Source organism: Hydra vulgaris, chromosome 13 (assembly GCF_038396675.1).
Source record: "Hydra vulgaris chromosome 13, alternate assembly HydraT2T_AEP".
Taxonomy (NCBI): domain Eukaryota; kingdom Metazoa; phylum Cnidaria; class Hydrozoa; order Anthoathecata; family Hydridae; genus Hydra; species Hydra vulgaris.
Genome location: NC_088932.1, coordinates 9,247,045 through 9,255,267, shown reverse-complemented (window position 1 = coordinate 9,255,267; position 8,223 = coordinate 9,247,045).

The window sequence follows — 8,223 nt, the reverse complement described above, 5'->3', positions numbered from 1 at the left end:
AGAAGGATTTTCTGGATTTTAATCTAATAGTAGTTGTAAGGCCTATAGAAATATAGGCATTACAATAACTATTAGATTAAAATCCTTATTAAAATTAATTTTGAAAATGCGAAAGTCTTTTAAAAACTAAAACTGCAAAATTTGCCACACAGCACTCATAAATATGAATAATTTTGTTTTTCTTTTTTTTTTAGAATTAAAATAATGAACAAAATAGAAAAAACGGGTTGTTTCAAAGAAGAGTAGTTAAACAAATACATTCATCCTTATTTCGACTCATGGCTAATGAAAGGCAAAAATAACGCCCAGGCTACATGCAAATTATGCCATAAAATAATTGAACTATCGAACATGGGTATTCAAGCACAAAAAAGTCACTAGAAAGAAAAAATGAGCAATTTCTTCTATTAACAAATTAGCGAGCAATTTCTTCTATTTTTTTTCAATCGTCTGCTGTTAAAAATAAAAAGTTCATTAAAACTCAATGGAGTCTATTTTAAAGGTAACTGATAGTTTCTCAGCAGGACATATTATGAAGCAGCAATCTTTAGAACTTATTGTATCAAATTCTAATAAAATTTTCGCAGAAATTATGTGGGCATTGCATCGTTGCTTAAATGTAATTTCAAACAATGATGCGACTAATTTGTTTCAAGCTGTGTTTCCTGACAGTGAGATTGCTAAATCGTTTCAAATGGGACCAAATAAAGTTAATTATAACATCACTCATGGTCCTGGGCCTCATTTCAAAGGTTTATATAAACAACAGCTGAGTCTGTCCCCTTGGCTCGTTCTTTTGGCTGTGTCCTTCGATGAATCTCTCAACAAGAAAACTCAAACTTGTCAAATGGGTTTACTCATCTGATATTAGAATGAAGATAAAATGCAAGTTGAAATGAGGTATTGGGATTCCTCGGAAGGAGGCGTAAACTTCCAATTAAATGCTCATCCGCGGTGCTCTGTGATAAGATCGTAAGGACTTCTTGGTGCATCTAAATAAATTTTAAAGACATATTCCAATTATCTTAAAACTATAAACACATTGTGATCTACACAAATGTAATTATAAATATTCTGTATTTCAATAAAAGATTTAAAAACATTAAACACGTTTAACTTGCGAAGGAATAAAGCAAAAGCATAAAGGAAGATCATCATTACGATTTAATGTTTTCATGTGCTAACGCTTGATACTACTCGATTTAAAAGTCATTTAAACAGTTTTGCACCTAACTTCTAATAATAAATAGATATTAAAGCACTAAACTTACATTAAAAAGAAATATATTTATATATTATAACTTATCTAAAGATTAAAACCTAATTTACTCACGATATTGTGTTATCTTCATTTTACTTTTTTACATTATTAGTTTTCATCATTCTTGACTACATTATTAAGCTGCGGTAATATAATTTAATTCTAAAAATTAACTCAATCACGTCGTATTTTATGCATGTAAAAATATTTTAAAAAATTGAACAAATGATAATAATGATGATAAAAACAAATATGATTCTACATTTATTGGCATAAAGTATAAAATTGTAAATTTATACCTTATGCCAATAAATATAAATTTACAATTTTATTTTAAAACCAAAATAAATAAAAATAAGTAAAACAAACGAAAGAATAAGATATAAAATAAGCTGTAAAAATTAGTATAAACTATAAAATCCAAAACTCTGTAATGCTTGACTAATACCCCGTTCATACTGACGATAAAACACGTTTTATCTTAAAAGCGTATTAAATTGTTATTGCAAAAAGCTGTATAAAACAACAATAAAACAATACTGCAAGGTTGCTTTGTCAATATAAAAAGCATGTGTTAATATAAAACAACCTCGCCATGTTGTTTTATTACTGTTTTGCAGAGTTTATAACATTATAAACACAAAACACATTTAAAATAAAACGTGTTTTATCTCCAATGTGAACGGGGTATAATACATTAAAAACATTGTAACAATAAAAACATATTTCAAGAAAAATATACAAAATATCAAAGAAAAAATTATGACAACTTAAAAAAAACCATCAAGTATTTTTAGCTTACACTTTTAATGCACGTTTTGCACAACCCCTATTTCTGTCAGGATCTGTATGCTCCTTTTTCATGTTTTTGAACTGCAACTGTTAAATATAAAACAAGGTATTTAGATGTGATCCACTTAATTACCAAAAAATAATTGTCTATTAATTTACCTACTGTTGATTAAGGCAGGAATTTGTTTTAACTACAAGGGAGTGCTGCTACATCGACTATCTTATAGCCTGCTGCCACAAGAAAGTGCCGCAACATCGACTGAGAGAAAATAAAAAGTATACTAAAATATTCCTTATGTTTATATTAAAAAGTCACCACTTTGAGCAAGTCTTCCAAGAAGCGAGAAAATAAAATTATTTTATGCCGCTTAACTGCAGAATTACCCATTTATATAAGTAAATGATATAAATATATATCTATATATATTATAATAATATTATATTTATGTGTATATATAATTATATAAATACTTAAATAGTAAAGTAAGTAAATTTTTGTTGAGGATCCCAAATATATATGTTTATAATACAAAGTATAAATGATTGGAGATCCTCAAAATACATTTTCTAAACTTCTGTGGTAAGAAGTGTTTGACACAACCATTCAACAGACCAAATCTTTATTTCTATTATGGTCTAAACATAATGGCATTGGATGTTATTGTGTTTTGAAGAACAATAAGTAATTTTTAAAAACAATTTTCTGCGTCTGATTTTGCAGCGATTACTAAAGTTATGGAAAATGAAACTCCATTTTTAAACACCCAAATGTCTCTACTTTTTAAATTTGTAAAGCATTTGCGGTTAGGTATTACTGTTTTGAGCCTGTCCTATCATTTGTGGATATAGTGGGAAGCCTATTGAATCGAACAAAGTATTGATTATTGAATGGGACTTTTCCAAACGGCCTGATGTGAAAAAAGCAGAAAAATATATTTCGGCAACTTAGTTATAGTCACACATAATTTTATTTTTAAAGCCGTTTTTATTTGATGTTATAATGTGGTTCTAAACAAGTGTGACCAATGCTTTAGCTAAAATTCAATATTATGTTCATAGTTAAGAGAGAACTAAATCTCTATTAAAATCTTTTCTTTAGTATTCTTTAAAGTTGAGTCAATCAATAGTTTATTAAATGAAATTAATTTTAAATATTTAATTATATATATTGATGTTTGATATTTATAATATGTATAAATATGTATGAATGTTTATTTAGATATGTTGTTGATAACACAGTATTAAAAAGATGGCGAATATTGTATATATATATATATATATATATATATATATATATATATATATATATATATATATATATATATATATATATATATATATACACATATATATGTACACTCTAAAAACGAGTCCGTTAAAATCATAACAGAGTAAGTCCGTAACTCATTGGGTAACAGAATAGTCCGTGAATCTAAGTAAGCATTCCGTTAATTCAAAAAAATAATTCCGTTAGATCAACGTATTCAAAGTAGATAACGGACTGCAGTACGTAAAGTAATAAAACGTACTTGGAAGAGAACAACTTGCCACTAGTCATAGTCCCCCTACAAGTGATGAGACGAGTTTTTTAACATTTATTGTTGGCTTTCACGAGCTCAGCTTACACAATCAATATTTGTTAATTCAAGAATTAATATAAATGATTATCTTTATTTATTAAAATAAATGATTCATTGTTATGTTTTATATTATAAGCCTATTAGTGTTAGATTTATAAATTTTATAGAAAGTTACTATAGATTTATATAATTATATTTTTATTATATACTTTTCCCAAACTTAACGCCTAACGAAAAAAGGGCTATATGGGCTTTTTGACATATTTTGTATATATATATATATATATATATATATATATATATATATATATATATATATATATATATATATATATATATATATATATATATATATATATATATATATATATATATATATATATATATATATATATATATATATATATATATATATATATATATATACATTTATATATACACATTTATTAGGGTGTTTCATTTCCGACAAATTTTTAAAAATGATTACGTTACATGCATAACGGGGTAAATAATGTGCCAAAAAAAAAGTCTGAAAAATTTTCAAAATTTTAAAATGTCATCAAGAGGTCGCCATCTTGAAAAAACAGCGTTTTTTACACTTTTTTCAACTGTAAACTTGAAAAACTTAAAAAATAATTAAATTTATGTTACGTTACTGGGTGTATATATTAAAGGTTATTATATGAACATTTGGTGAAATTTTCAGAAAAATTGGTACATGTCTAGAGGTCGCCGTATTAAAATATAAAGCTAAAAAACTTGTTATTTTTTTAAAACTTAAAAAAAATTTAACTGGGCTATTTTTAGGCTTCAGCTTTTCTAAGAATAATAATTAATAAAGAAGATATTAGTAACATACAAAATACTATAAAGTAATAATTAGTTTTGATTTCGAATCGGATGGATTTTGCTTTCTGTGTTGTTCGACAACTTGCAAAATAAATTGTCGTTGTTCTTCATTTTGTGCACACTCGCGGAAATCACCAATAAGTTTTATTCCTCTTTCGGCGCAATCATTTGTTACCTCTAATTGTTTAACAAAATCGTATGCAGTTCGATAATCTTGGAAGAATTTCCACTCTTGTGGATTCATCTGGAGTCATTCCTGGTTGTTTATTAGTCCTAATAAATCAAAAAGAAGCCACGACCGTGGTCCAATTAAAAAATAAACAACGGTTGAAGAACTTAATGTCGGAAATTTTGGTTTCCCAATTAAAAATGTTTTTGGTCTTGGGGTAGAAAAAAGTTTCTTTGCCATTATTGTTCTGGTAAATTCTGACAATTTTTCATTAAATAAAGATAGAATAACAAGCTCTTCTGTTAAATACCAAAGGTGACGGTTAATCGACGAAATCACAGCGGTTGCGATATCTGAATCTTCTTCTTGATACCAGTTCATTGCAAAAAAAAATTTGAAGTCATCAACTGGAGCATATACGGAAATCCTCGAGCGGAGAAATTGCATCGAATAAAAAAGACTAATAAACTTAGCCATGCGGTGGATCATAATTTGCTCATTATTGGACATAATAAATTTATTAGATAAGAGTTCCATTTTTAAAATATATATGGAATGTGACATAAATCTGGCATTGTGAATTGCACCTGGTTTGTGAATTTTGAATATTCTTTCCATTGATAGTTTCCCCCCAAGGTAGATAATAGTTAATTCAATTAACTCAAGATAATCTTCTCGCGGAAATATTTTCTCTTCGAGGCATTGTTAAGCCCATTTCAGAACTAAACTTGCTTGATTAAATATTTCTGATTTAATATCAGTAGGCCATTTAAAAAAATTCAGGTTTGAGTAATCAATATCAATTCTAGAAAATTCGGCTCGGAAACGTTGAAAAATAGGTTCATCCGGACTTTTGCTACCTCCTCTTAATGCGGTAAATGCATGCTTAATGTGTAGCTCATTATGATGATGGCGACATGCGAGCCATAGAAGAGGTCTCTTTAACTCAATTTCAATTAAAGTTGCTGCTCCTTTTTTATTACCTGTGTTGCTTGCTGTTGTATCAAAGCATATATAAAAAAGATGCCGTTACTTCTGAGAGCTTCTTTGATGATATCTCTAGTGAATTTGTTAAAGGCACCTTTCTTTTCTTTAGTGGTAAAGGAGTAAACTCTGTATCTTTTTGATCTTCTTCGTTAGCACTTTCAACTATTTCACTGACATCAAAGGCACTCGATTTTTGATCTTCGGTTGAACTTCTCCGAAAATCTATGCTTAGTCTATCTTCTCGACGTTCTAAAAATTTTGAAACACCTAGATCGATGCTACCTGTCATATGATACTTTCTGCTACTCTTTTGATCTTCGTAAAATGCCCAATCTTCTTTCCATTTTGGTCTACGTGATACTAATAACTGTTTATATGCATTTACTGCTGAAATGTCGCAAAGTTTCTCAAGTTCATTACAAAATGTGACAATTTTTTCTTCTCCAGCTTTAACATCTCGACTTGCGTGATCAACTTTTTTTATTTTCACCATTTCCACAAACAATTTGGTAAGCAATGAAAGACAAGAGTTATCTGAACGAACTGGTACTCCAGCTTTTTCCCAAACTTCCTTAAGCTCACCAAGAACAAGTTTAAAAATATCTCTTGCAGAAGTGTCGCCTTTTGAATAAAAATGTAAATGAGAGTATCTACCCAAAACATGTTTTTTTGTTGGTAGACGACTGAAACTTGATAATTTATTGGATTCAGGGTAACCAATTAACCAATCTTGATTATTTTTTCTTAGGTTCATCGTTACAATAAAATATTCGCTTTTCCAACTAGTTTTAAAGTTGTTTTAATATTTCAATTTTGCTAATTGAAATAAGAACGAATTTTTAAAAATAAATTTATGAAATTTATATACATACGTCCAGATGTTTATTTTGCAAACTATTTAATCACGCAACAACTTTTAGTGGTCAATAGACATTTCTCTAATTCGATTGCGCAACTGATTTCTCAGCTTCAAAAAGAGGCCAATAAGGACAAAATTGTAAACAAACTATATTCGTACTAAATAAAAATGTCTTATTTTAACTCTAGCATTATCAGACTAATATTGAAAAAAAGTGGAAGAGGGAAGTATTACTGTATATCATTGTATAGAAATTCATTTTATAATAACAATATCAAAAAAACTGATATCGGTCCGAACCAACAGAAAAAACTCGATGTTCACAAAGCTTGGTGTAACAAAATATGTTAATATAGACGTAAAGAAGGTGCTAATAATTTTGAAATAATGAAACACACTAAAGTGCGGGAGTTTCACTTTAGGCCTTAGGAGATAAAAATTAGTTGCAGTAAAAAATCTTAAAAAAAGAAATGAAGTATTTTAAAAAAGATTTGTAGTAATTTATGAAAACTAAAAGAGCTTGCCTGAAGAATATAAAAGTTTAAAAATAATCAACGACCAATTGAAAAATAATATTTTTAGTTACAAAAAAGACGATAAATGTTTTAGCTCGTTGACTGGCATGAGATAAGAAATTTTTGGCATTTTATTTGAATATTTAAATCCTAGAAATGAACGTGAAAGTATGAAGTATTATCATCCTGAACATCATTCTAAAGAAAAGTTACCCAAAGAATTGTTTACATATCCTTCATATTTTACATATCTGGTTGTAGGTGAAACATGATTGACCAACTATTCTTGTTATTAACATGGCTTAGACTTTTGAAAAGAGAGCTATAGAAGAGTTGACATTCTGTAATGATAAAGATTTTTAATATCGGATTTGCTTAAGCTTTTTGGTATAACACGTAATGGAAGAAATCAACTATTACACAAAGAAGTTATAGAAAGTCAAACAATAGCAGCTTTACAAATTCATGTAGAATGTGCCTTTTTTACTTTATAGATCCTCTTATAGAACTGTAAAAATACATGAAATGTACTATTTATTATTGAGATAAAATACATTTTTTATAAAAATACTCCAACTTATCTACAACGTCTAAAAAATCACATTTATCAAAATTAATGTTTACAATAATAATTCCACTATAAGTAATTTCATAAACAAACATATCTATAAACAAATATTGATTCAGTCCAAATAAACTCATTGCTATTTGGACTTGTGCATAATAGCCAAATGAGTGAATCTTCTTAAGAAATAGTTTCCTGGCAAATTATATATATATATGCATTATTATATATACATATATATACATATATATATGTATATGTATATATATGTATATATATATATATATATATATATATATATATATATATATATACATATATATATGTATATGTATATATATGTATATATATATATATATATATATATATATAAATATATATATATATATATATATATATATATATAATAATGCATATATATATATAATTTGCCAGGAAACTATTTCTTAAGAAGATTCACTCATTTGGCTATTATGCACAAGTCCAAATAGCAATGAGTTTATTTGGACTGAATCAATATTTGTTTATAGATATGTTTGTTTATGAAATTACTTATAGTGGAATTATTATTGTAAACATTAATTTTGATAAATGTGATTTTTTAGACGTTGTAGATAAGTTGGAGTATTTTTATAAAAAATGTATT